Source organism: Apis florea, unplaced genomic scaffold, assembly GCF_048593485.1.
Source record: "Apis florea isolate Af1SG1 unplaced genomic scaffold, ASM4859348v1 contig_3773_pilon, whole genome shotgun sequence".
NCBI classification, from domain to species: domain Eukaryota; kingdom Metazoa; phylum Arthropoda; class Insecta; order Hymenoptera; family Apidae; genus Apis; species Apis florea.
The window spans coordinates 167,432-179,439 of record NW_028256846.1 but is presented as its reverse complement, the minus strand read 5'-3'; the positions used below and the strand labels follow the sequence as shown (position 1 = coordinate 179,439).

The following is a 12,008-nucleotide window of genomic DNA, read 5'->3' as shown; positions in this document are numbered from 1 at the left end:
GAATGAAGTTTATGAAGCTATAAAGTAGCCTGAAACTCCTCCCAAGACATTACCCTTTTAATTTTACAACGTACACATTATATGTAATTATTCACGGTTGTTATACGCTTGCAAGTGGCCAAGCAAATCCCTCTCGTATGTAACATGTTTAAATTTCAATGTGTTCCTCCCCCCTCCCATCGTGATAACGATGCACCAGCTCGACAAAATTTTATTTCAATTAGACTAAATTTTCGCCGAATCCCGAAACGACGAGCTGAAATTTTCGTTGAACATTTTCGATGAAATTTCACCTCTAATCAACGTTAAAACCGCGGAATAATACCTGTGGCCGTGACTCGAATTTCGAGAGTTGGAAGTGTTCCTGAACTTTCGTACCGCTAGTATCGTTTTGCCCCCTGTTAAAACATTCAATTTTGCGAGTAATATCATTTCACCAGCACCATTAAAACCGTTGGTAATCCTTTGGTAATCAGAGGGGGAGGGGGATTTTGAATTACAAGCCATTTAAAATTGAGAGAGAGAGAGAGAGAGAGAGAGAGTCAACTATTTAAAATTACACGAGATTCATTCCATAGCCGTTTGTATTACGAATGCTACTACCGATTTCGTTCCATCGCGAATCTGATAGCTGTTTTTCTTTTATTCATGGCACGGGTACGTTGAGTCATTACTTTGTCCAGTTTAGCAAATCTCTCGATAAGTTCGTAAATACGAACTTATTCATTTCGAATACAAACATGGAAATTTAAACGATAAATTGTTTGGCTAAATTGTGATGTATCGGTGGGGGAGGGGGGATAATTTCGAGAGAGGAAGTAGTAAATTGTTTTACTTTAAAGTGTTATATAAATTATTTTGTATTATCAAAATAATATATGCGAAATTTACAACGCTTTGTCGCATTATTCGAATATTTCTTTTTCTATTTAATAATTGAGAAAAGTATTTATTCATTAAATTATCGCGTTAATTTAATGCAAAAAAAAAAAAAAAAAAAAAAGAAAGCAGATAACTTGGATTGTCATTTCTTGATCATTCTACTCATCATATGCAAGCGCACACTTCTAGCTGTTTCCTTTGCGTTGAAATTCACTTTGATGATACAAAGAAGCGACACTACAGAAGGGACAAAAGGAAATTCGCCTGGGGCCTGAAGGCGATATCAGAACAAACGCTCGAGCATTGGGAGAAACGGTGTATTAGTGATGAAAAGGGAGCACTTTTAGTTTCATTGTGATTAACGTCTAAGCAAACACTACTATTTCACATTTGCAAGATTCAAGATCTTCCGTTCGTCTTCCTCAATTCTTAATATTTTTCACTCGGCCCTCAATTATTTATTTACTGTGTTTTTGGAAACAAAAATTTTATTCTCAATTTATTTTAAAATTGGCAACAATTATTTCTTATAATTTAATTTAAAAGTTATCAATATAATTGTCACAAATCACAGATACAGATAAAATGTAATCACAATCATATAATATATTATTATGTTGCATATTTGATAATAATTTCAGTCTAACTAAGAATACATTATGATAATCGTGTACAGAGGATTTTCGATTTTCTGCTGGGAATTAACTCCAAGATCTATAGATATTAAAATTTGCGGACGATAACAAATCCTATCGTATGCACATGCGTATATCTAATATATCTAATATCTTATCTCTTACGCGAGATTGCAGTGGAAATTTTACTTAATATGATCGCTAATTTTATTATAATTATAATCCAATCGTATCTTCAAAAGAATCGAAAAGAATTCAGAAAAAAAAAATAATAAAATATCCAAGATTCGATTTAGAATTGAAAACGTGACGAATCCAACTGTTCCTCCCTTGGAAAAGTCACGATCCACACGCGGTTCCAAACGATCGAAAGCAACGACGAAAAGTAAAAAAATAATTCCACCACGATCCAATACCGAATATCGAAGAGTAAAAAGAAAAAAATCCACGAAGAAAACAAAGTCGAGGAGCAAGTCCGAGGAAAAAGCGGGGCGTTCGTCTTGGGAAAGGTCGGAAGTCGGTGTCAGATCGATGCCGGGTGAAAGAAAAGCATCCGCGCGAAAGGGGCAGTCGCGTTACAGGCGATGGGATGCGTCTTTATCGGCGGTCGCCGCGGATTGCGCGAGCGCGCGAGTACACGCTCGTGGCACGCACACCGGGAGACACGCGTGAAAGCATCAACGATGGTGGAACACTCCTAGTCGAACTGGGAGAGCAGCTAGAAAGGGGCGAGGGAAAGAGCGAGAGAGAAAGTGCACGCTTGCGCGCGTTCGCGCGAGCGTCGATAAAAGCGAGCGCCGCCGGGCGGAGCGTGCATTTCTCGCGCGCCTTCGAGACCGGCAACCCGGCCGACTCGTCGCCTCCAAACCGATGCTCGTACGAGAGATCGAGTTTCGTCGGGACGATTAATCGCGTGCGTTATTCGAGAAATAAAAATAAGAGAAGGAAACGCGTAGAAGAGAATTTTTTTTTTTTGTTTCTTTCGCAAAGAAACGATTCGTTGATTCGTGATGGACCATTAGTTTTTCTGTGAAAGAGACAAAGGTGTGGGACACAAAGGAAATAGAAGAGTATATATATATATAGCTTTTGGTGGAAACTGTTCTTCGGCCAGTGTGATCCGTTGTTTCCGAAGTGGAAGTGTGCGGAGAGGAGAATAGAAAAAAGGGGGAAAGGGGGGTGGAAAGACGGATGGTGGAGACGTCGATTGAGTGAAGTTATTAAATGGAGAGCGAAGTTTGACTGGGACTGAAAAGTTGTCGAAGTGATTTGATGGATCGGTAGATCGGTGGTGGATACAGTTTCCGCGTGTCGATGATCTCGAGGCGTTTATCTGTGCTGTAAATCGCAACAATGTCCGGAATTCTTTGCTGTTGACGCGGCAAGGGGAGGTGATTGGTTCGCGCGACGAGACGATTTACCACCACGATCCGATCGAAACCGGCTGGCAGGTAAGAAAGTAATGTAAGCGCGGATGATAAGAAGTTGATAAGAAATCCTCGATCGAAGCGGTAGTCGAGTTTCTTCTGGGGGTGTCTAGCTAGGAGATTGATGCGAATTGATGATTGGTTCGGGCTTGGAAACGCGGAGATCCGATTGGTAGATTGGGACGATTGAAATTATCCTCGCGAAATGGGATGAAAGAAATTGTTGCGCTTGTTGTTTCGTTTTGCGTTTCAGATTGGATCGTGTAAAATGGAACGGTGATTGAAATTATCGAGCGATGCACGACGAGAAAGAACGATTTTTATTGGTATTGGTTCTTGTTTAGATGTACGATCACGCGAAGTTACACGGCCTGTGTGTAGGACGATCAACTCTTCTCGTTGGTTTTTGTAATTTTGATTAACGAGAATATCAGACAGGAGATAAATCAGATTTCGTTCCGATTTTATTTGATGTTTTTTTTCTTTCTTTCCGTAACTTAAGTTTCTCAACATCGTTTGTTACGATAGTGGAAGATTTATTTTAGTAATCATTATTGGTATCGTTTATTTTGTATTAAAAGGATTAACAAATACACGATGCTCTAAGTACTTTCTACTTAGAGGAGCCACTTTTCCCGATTGAGGGAGCATAGAAAACGCTGTTTAAAATTCACGGAACGTAAATGTTCGAACTTCTGTGTAAACGGAATCCGGAGCTTTCGAACTAGAATTCCATCGATTTACGCAACTGACATTCCAATCGGAACAATCCTGATCCATACAAATAATACGAAATACACTTGTTCCGTTGTCATTTTATCGCGACGACGTCGAATAATTTTCATCGTACGAATAATCGGCTTTTGATAAATTCGTCGACTCAATCCAATTAACATCAATGCCCATTTAAACATTCTCGGAACGATTTTAATTATCTCAACTACTGGTCGCGAACAAATTTCCAACTAACGCTGCAATCGTCGATAATACCTCATCAACGACCACCAAACCCTCACCATGATCACACAACTCACGAATGATCCATTCGCTGAAAAATCAAAAAAAAAGGAGACCGTTGAATCTTCAACAACAAGATCATCGATACTCCATTAAATACGCAGAGAAATACGCGTATACTCGAAGCTGGCATCGATTCGACACGCTCAGGCGATTCGTACACACGCGATTTGAACGGGAATAAGCATCTTACGCGCGTTCCATCGGAGGGTTGCGTCCCTCGCTGTCCACGGGGAGAGAAACCACCCCCTCTCGTCACGGATCGTCATCCCCTCGTAACGAGCGCTTTGAATCGTGGAAACACGACGTCTCTAAGTGGCGGTCCCGCTTCGTTAAATTCCGTTATCCATCGGATAAGCATTGTGTCCCGGGGACACACCTGGAAGCGTGTTTCCCCGACAATGGGGAACGGTTCGCGCCACCCGCGCGTTATCCCGCAATTATGCGCGAGGTGGGCGTGGAAGAAGAGCGATCCACTCGTCACGGGGGCACTGAAAGGCCGAAAAACGCCGCGTATGCGTGGTTGACTCGCGAGAGGGGATGGATAAACCGGCTTGCCTCATTTCGTGGAAACACGCTGCTGCCCCGATGACACGGAGGATATGGGTAAGGGGGTTGATGCGGAGGGAAGTTTTGCGGGTTGAGATTGGGGGTTGGCGCGGATCGATTGTTTGTTCTTGGAAAATAGAAGAAGAAGAAGAAGAAGAAGAAGGGTCTGACGATAGAATAGAAATTTATCCCTGGTCTTTACATAAGCGTGATAATCGAAACGAGATGATTACAGTTGATATTTAATTTGGACGAGGATTCGATGAGAATTATTAAACGTTAAGTTATACGTTTGGTCGGTGAACGGCTAACATCCGCCGGTGTAGCAACATTGCTGCGAGCAAAGCAATATTGAAACAAGCTACCAAAGGGATTCCGGACACCTCAAAGAGATGTTCAAAGCGAAAACCGTTTGCATAAGAAATCTCTTTTACATCCTTCAATCTGCCAAACTTACAAGCCTTATCGAATATTTAAATCTCGCAAAGAATCAACACGAACTTCAAACTTACGACTTATGTATCTCCACCACGAGTACACTTCACTTCTGACGTCTCATCTACAACTCGAAAGATACTTCCCTTCCCTCGAACAGAGAGAGAGAGAGAGAGAGAGCAAAGAAGAACCGTCTCGTATCAAACGGAATTTCTTTTCATTTCACCCACACGAACAAACTCCTATATATCCTTAGAAGCCTGCATTCCGAGCAGAGGTTCGAAAAGACATTCGATCGAAATTCGAATACGCTCCATCCCTGGACCTGTATAGCTACGATCGAGGGAGCAATAAGGCAGCCTGCAATCGGGGGTGGTGGTTCAATGGTAGGGCGGTTGGATGGCTTTGATAAAAGGATGGCGAGCAGGGCGCGGTTTACAAAGGGCGAAAGGAAAGGGCACAGGTGTGGAGGAGGAGGAAGGACAGGAGGTATCTAGCGGCGCAATTACCTGGCTGCGGAATTACCCACGCGCCTGTGCATCACAATTAATTCGTAATTAAATCCTTTGGCTAGGAGGCGTGGTCCTTTTCACCGACGTATAGAGAGCGGTGGGCACCAACGTCCGACCGCTTCGGATCCGAACGAACGACGTCGAGCGTATCGTGGAGTCGGGGTGACAGCCGGAAATAAAGGGCCGGCCGTGCATTAGCGTCGACGGTCGACAGCGTTAAATTGCCATTTGTCGGTCGGGGAATGCTTCTGATTAGCACGGCCAGCCTATCACCCAATATGTCGCTCGACGATGCCACCACTGTCGTTGAAAATTCGTCGGATCTTCGTTACAGGGAAAAAGTAGTAGCAGCATAGAGTATGAGTTATATTGTTATAGCGATGAAATTAAGTTTTCGTCGAAGTTTGTATCCTTCGTTCTAGTTCGTTAATGAGACATTAGTGAGAACTTGAAGAAATTAAACGGGATTGTCTTGCATAGCACGCAAATGGAAATACGTATAAGTAAAAGAAAGAATGTATGCATATAGAATCAGCATTGATTGGCTTTTTGGTTTGTTTCTGGAATTTTCTTCTGTGTTCGCTTGATCTATTAATAATACAAGCCTCGCGAAGGAATCTGTACAGGTCACTATCGAATGTCCACTTAGGCCTATACTGTATTTTATGGCACTTTCTAACTTATCTCTATGGGGACTAAAATATCTCGAAGAAAGGAAAAAACTTAAGTGAACAGTACGAATGGATGGCTAAAGTATGCAAGGAGATCTAGATATTATTCCGTTTCGATTCGCTGGATTTCGTTTTAATTTTTTTAAATACGAAAAAAATTAATCTTCGACAAATTATCGTGTTATCGTAACGCGATCGATAGCTTCAACTTCATTAACAATTCGCGAATGGCTTACTACTCGATTGTTATCGAATTCCCTATCGAATGGACATTGAAATCCAACGAGAAAAAAAATCCTAGATTCCCTTTAATTCATACTCTACCCACCCACAAATGAAAGATCTCTCTCTTTCTTAATCCTCGAGATCGAGAGACCCGTTCGAATACAGCACAAAGAGCGGCTAATATCCCGTCCCTGGATTGGCAATTTCGATCAAAGCTGACCGTTCCCCGCTTTCTTGGCGATACACACAGTGATACACAGAGGGGCGCAGATACATATAATGGAACGTAGCGGAATAAATTTCACGCTCGACGCCCCGCGCAGCTTCATTTTCCTTATCGCGGGATCAGCCCGCGGCGCATCTCGTCCGAAAATTACTTTCGTCATCGCGTTTCCGATCGAGTTGGCCGGAAAACTCGATACGAATTACCGCCCAGGGCTGTAATATCGGTCATTCGACCCGTCCACAACCCTCCTTCGCCACGAGAGAATCTTCTCCCTCCACCCTTGTCCTCATCCGTGTCTCTTTTCCTTCCGCTTGTTCGCCGAGTTTTCTCCACCAGTTTTTATTTCTCAATTCGATCGTATCAAGAGACGAGAGCGAAGTGGCCACGATTGTTGGCGACGTAGGCGTCTGAAAATTCGTGGCGGGCCGGTGGGATCGGTGTAATCGATGCGTCTCCTCGTTCGCGGGCCCCTCGTTCGAATGTCTCCGTATACCGTTGAATTACCGTCCTCGTGCACGCGACACGTTCACTACCAGGGACAAAGAGAAAGAGAGACGCACCAAGGGAACTAATTCCTGGCTCCGGTCAGGGCGACATTTATTTCAATCGGAGCCGGTTTTTTGCCCCGTATGAAAGTATCGTTTCAACGTTACATAGCTTAATACAGGCGTGTTAACGCGGCCAAACGTTCGATCCGGTTCGTATCCGTAGAAGGTATATAAGCATCGATCCTTGCTCTGTGTTCGTACGTGTGTGATTACCATGCAGCTTGTTCGACCCCCCTCCGTTGATGAACGATGATCGAGGATGATAATACGCATCGAAACGATAGATAGACGCATGATAAATACCGGGATGAAACGGGAAGGAAGAATAAGAAAAAGAAAGGGATAAATCCTTATAGGCCACATCCGTCTTCTCTACCGGAATCCATAGCACGGATGAACGTTTATTACTCTTGCCCCGCCTCGGATCACCCCCGACAAACGCGCGACTGTGTAGTGGAACGGCTACATAGTAGTCCGTCGCTCACCTCTTCCCCCCTCTGTATCCATCCATCTGGCGTGCAATCGTTTTTCCTTAAATCCAAGAATCTCGTGACTTCTCTTTTCGTCTTCTTCCTCCTCCTCCTCCTCCTCCTCATCCTCCTGCTTTTTCTCACGGTTCGAACTAAGTATCCTAAGAGGAAGAATCGGGTGATGGTGGTGGTGGTGAAGGAAGGCTCGGCTTAATCGAATATCGTTTCCAGCCGGTCGAGTCGAGTCGAGTCGAAGTTCGAAGCCGACGAGTATCGAGCGAGTTCAATTGTTGAGAAACACGCTCTCTTGAGAGCCGGTGGAGGGATATCAGCTAGATCGGGAATGTTGCCGTGGAAACCTGATAAGGCTCGAGCACACCTCGACCCCTCGACGCGGCCGTTTCTTTTAATTACGATTTATTTGGAGACGAGAGGAGGAAATTCTTGCGTTTAAACAGGGCTCGTTGTGCAGGGCGTGACGCAAGGGGGGGGGGATATATTAGGAGAGAGGTTAGACGACTGTTTGTAACGGCAGGGGATCTAAATGTCTTTATACATGGATGGATCGAGAATGCCGTTCTGGAAGCTCGATAAGGCTCGACATTCGGTCGAAACATCGGTTGAAACATGTTCTCCCCTTCGATCGCGATTTATTTGGAGATATCGGTTTTTTTTGTTTAACACGCGTTTTAAGTTTTATTGAGATAGTCGGGATCAAGAATGTATGCGCGTGGAAGTTGCGCGGGCATTTTTATAAAGTTTTTTTTTTATCTCGTTCATTTTGTGTTTCGTTGAGCTCGATACAAGATAAGGACGATTTTAGTTTTTAAAGCGGTGACTCGAAGTTGGAACAGACTTTAATCCGACGTACGGGATTTACGGTGACATATGTGGAAACCTGTCAGACAAATGGATACATAAACGGCAGATTTTTACTTCGTTTATCTGCAGAGATTTGAAATTGAATCGTTTTCGTTTCCAATCTTGCCGTTCCCACGATAGTCTGATTTGCTAAGAGTCAAATATGTTTTATATAGAATCAAGATAAAATGTGACAATTATTATCATATAATATATATTTCTATTTTAAAATAAAAAAATAATAAGTAATTTCTTTGAGATTGAGATGAGCCATTATGGAAGCCGATCATTCGAGGAATTATTTAAATCTAAATATAATCGAGCACAATGGTGCAATTGAATTTGGTGTAATTTGTCCATTCGAATAAACTAACGCTTGATCAATTGAAAATAAATATATTAACAATACACGACGATTCTTCCTGTATCGCCAGATGTCTCGCTATTTTTTCACTTCCTCTAATGCTCGTCTTTATCATAATACAAATTCTAATTTAATCATCGTATTCTGATGTTCCGAAGCACAAGCTTGACGTTTTTATCCCTGATTTCACTTTCAATAACACGTAATCCTTCGTTCCAGAATATTTATAATTAATTTAATCGATTTACGAGTGAAATTTCGTGCCACTTTGTGACTCTAAATTCCAGCTTACAACACGCATTTAGCCACGCATTTAGAGATTGTAATGCTATCTGCAATTCAATTACACGATGTTTATAAACATCTAAGCAAGAGAATCAGTCCCAAAGGAATACTCGTCTTCTGTTACCGAACTCGCACAACTATGCTCGCGTCTTTGATGTCTCTGAGAATCTCTGGTGTATCCTCCACCCTTTACTTTGTCGAAAATGGCCGCCGTGTCGCAGCCCCATCTACTTATCGCTTTGTATGTAATAAGAAAGCACTAAGCTTTCCTTTTGAAAAAACTTACTTCTGAAAATTACACGTTGCTCGAATAGGCTTACTGTAATTAGATCGTCGACCAAAGAACGTCGAACAATTCGCAATTTATTCGATTTAATTTGACGGCTACCAACTTTCAGTTGGAGAAAACTTTTCCAACTAATTATATATATAAGAGCAAATCCATTTACTTAACCAAGATTTTTTTTACAAGATCAAGAAAACATGTTAAATACGGTAATTGAAATAACAAGATATTTTCTATCAAGATTTTTAACAGAATCTCAAAAGATTTGTCGCGTTTCATTTTTTCATCACTGATCAAATGATCCTTTATATACCTACCACTCACATTTTATTATTTATTCCGCGAGCAAAAGTCTACTTTCAAAAAATTCAAATATATAAGTCGAGTATAATTAAATGGTCAAAGGACAGCGTCAAAGGATATTGATGTATTCAACCGCGTTGCGTTTCATTTCCACCGCGTATTTTGTATCCGGATGAAATCACACGAGTCCTGTGATGGGTCCATTTTAAAATTGACTTGGCCGGCTTATCAACCCATTACCAATATCCGGCTCATCGCGTGTACAATGGACGGTCATCGCGGCGACCTCATTTTCCTTTCGAATTTCCACGAAAAAGTGGGATCAATGGCAATATCTCACTCCCATCCCTTCCATATATTCCTCTCCTCTTGGAAAGAGGCACGCATGATATAACGGCTGTCTGTCCATAAGCAGAGCCCTTTATACGCGGCTTTATCCCTTCCACGAACTGTGGTTAGATATTACAGAAACTACAGCTCTTGTCGAGAATGGGATATCAAAGGGATTATCCTTGGGTTTGTTATCATTATCTTGAAAAAGAAAAGAAAAGAAAAGAAAACGTTAAGTTAAGATGATTTTCTCAAGAGGAAAGAAGATGGAGATTGTTATTATACGTATAAGTTTTTATTTGAAAGTTCTTTTACCGTGCTATTTAATTTATTTTTCAAGTGGATATCCTTCTCGATTCGAATGTGAAACGTTCGCACGTAGTGTGAAGTGGCTCATCAGTGGCTTTCGTTATATTCGAAGAGTTAACTATCGGAATTGATCGGAAATTTCGTAGCTGATGGCCAACCAATTTCACCAAATGTACAACAGGATGCAGTGAGTGCCACTACAAAATTGTAGTATCTTAATGATTGCCAATTTGCAATACGATATTACAGTCTTATAGAACGAAAACCGTACTTCGATTTCCAATAATTTGAACGTAATCCTAATCTAAGCAACGATTAAATTGACACGTAAAAAAAGGGAAAAGATCGTTGTGCCCTACGAACGCGCCACGTATTTAATAAATAAAAAAGGAATGAAAGGATTCGCGAGAGAATTCGTGCGAAAATTCCGAATGTTTCCACTGTATTTCCATCCACTCCACTTCATCACCCTGTAATTCCTCCTGGCTTGCCAGCCCACCTTAACGACCTTAACCAAGCAGAAATTGGAGAAAGCTCTCGAAAAAGCAAGGCCCCCCTCCCTAAACAGCGCTAATTCCCTCTAGGAAAGTCGTTTCTCTCGAAGAGAAGAGTTATCCACACAGTGTGAACACACTGATCGTCCACCAGATCGAAAATACATTTGCCGGGGAAGGATATAATATTACCGGTAGCGCCATTACCGCGCCACACACGGCAAAAGCGGTGGCTCGCTTCCACATAAAACGAAACCCGCGAGAAGGGCACGCGCGCGCTCCTCCTCCATCGTGTGGTGTGCGCGCTCGTTAAAAAACTCTCTCTCCTCCCTCCTTATATACATATCGGGAGAACGGTTCACAGAAAAGCTCCTACGCCGGTCCTTTGTGGACCCGGCAGTCGCGTGAAACGCTCTGTATGTACAAGCTACCGCCACTGAACTCGGCTAAGGGAAACGCTCTTCGAAACTTTCTGTATTTTCATGCAAATTCTCTCTCTTTCTCTCTCTCTCTCTCCTTCTTCGTTCGCCTGTGTTCTTTTTCTTCCTTTCCCTCTACGCGTCGTTATAAAAGTGTACGTGTGCGCTCACCAACGTGTTCCTTGTCCTTTTCACCCTGTGCTCCCTTTACCTTCCGATATCGTTTCACGTACTTCTCCTTTCCCCTTTATCCCCTTTCCTTTGTTCACGATGCGTCAAGAACGGGAACAGAAATATTTGGTTTCAATCGAATCCAAGGAGGGATCCTTGGAAGTTGTTAGCTATCACTTGTCGCAAATTTTAAATTGCTTTAATTAAATCGTATCGATCGATCGATCTTGCACTTGGTCGGATTGGATTGGAAACAGAGAGGGTTTGTAAAGTTTCGAAAATATGGGTACGACGCACAATTCTGCTAATAACACCGAAATTGGTGTTACTGATGGTTGTGCAGAAGTTTCGGATGCGAGCCGCGTCAAGTAGGAATTTCATTCCAACAATTTCGCCAACAATGTACCTAGCTTCATCAACCTATCCTTTGATCCTCTAATGAAACTAACTGTGGAGCTCCTCTCTCCCCTCCTCATTGAGCGTGATTCACATCTGAAAATACGAAATGCGTATCACTCGAAACGTGAACAACTTGAAATTTTTAAACAATCTTCGTATCATCGATAATAATCACGAGACGCATACTCTT

At 42.3% G+C, this 12,008-nt stretch overlaps 1 protein-coding gene across 2 annotated transcripts in view; it reads left to right on the top strand.

Moving 5' to 3' along the window:
* fz2 (frizzled 2) overlaps nt 1-12,008 on the top strand; it is a 121,746-nt gene that overhangs the window by 31,768 nt on the left and 77,970 nt on the right. Inside the window, exon 1 of one of the 2 annotated variants that reach the window (XM_086915378.1) lies at nt 2,356-2,968. The exons of the other annotated variant lie outside the window; for it this stretch is intronic. The gene's annotated coding sequence lies outside the window, so the exon portion shown is untranslated. Of the gene's footprint in view, nt 1-2,355; nt 2,969-12,008 lie in introns of those variants that run through there. 2 annotated transcript variants of the gene reach the window in all.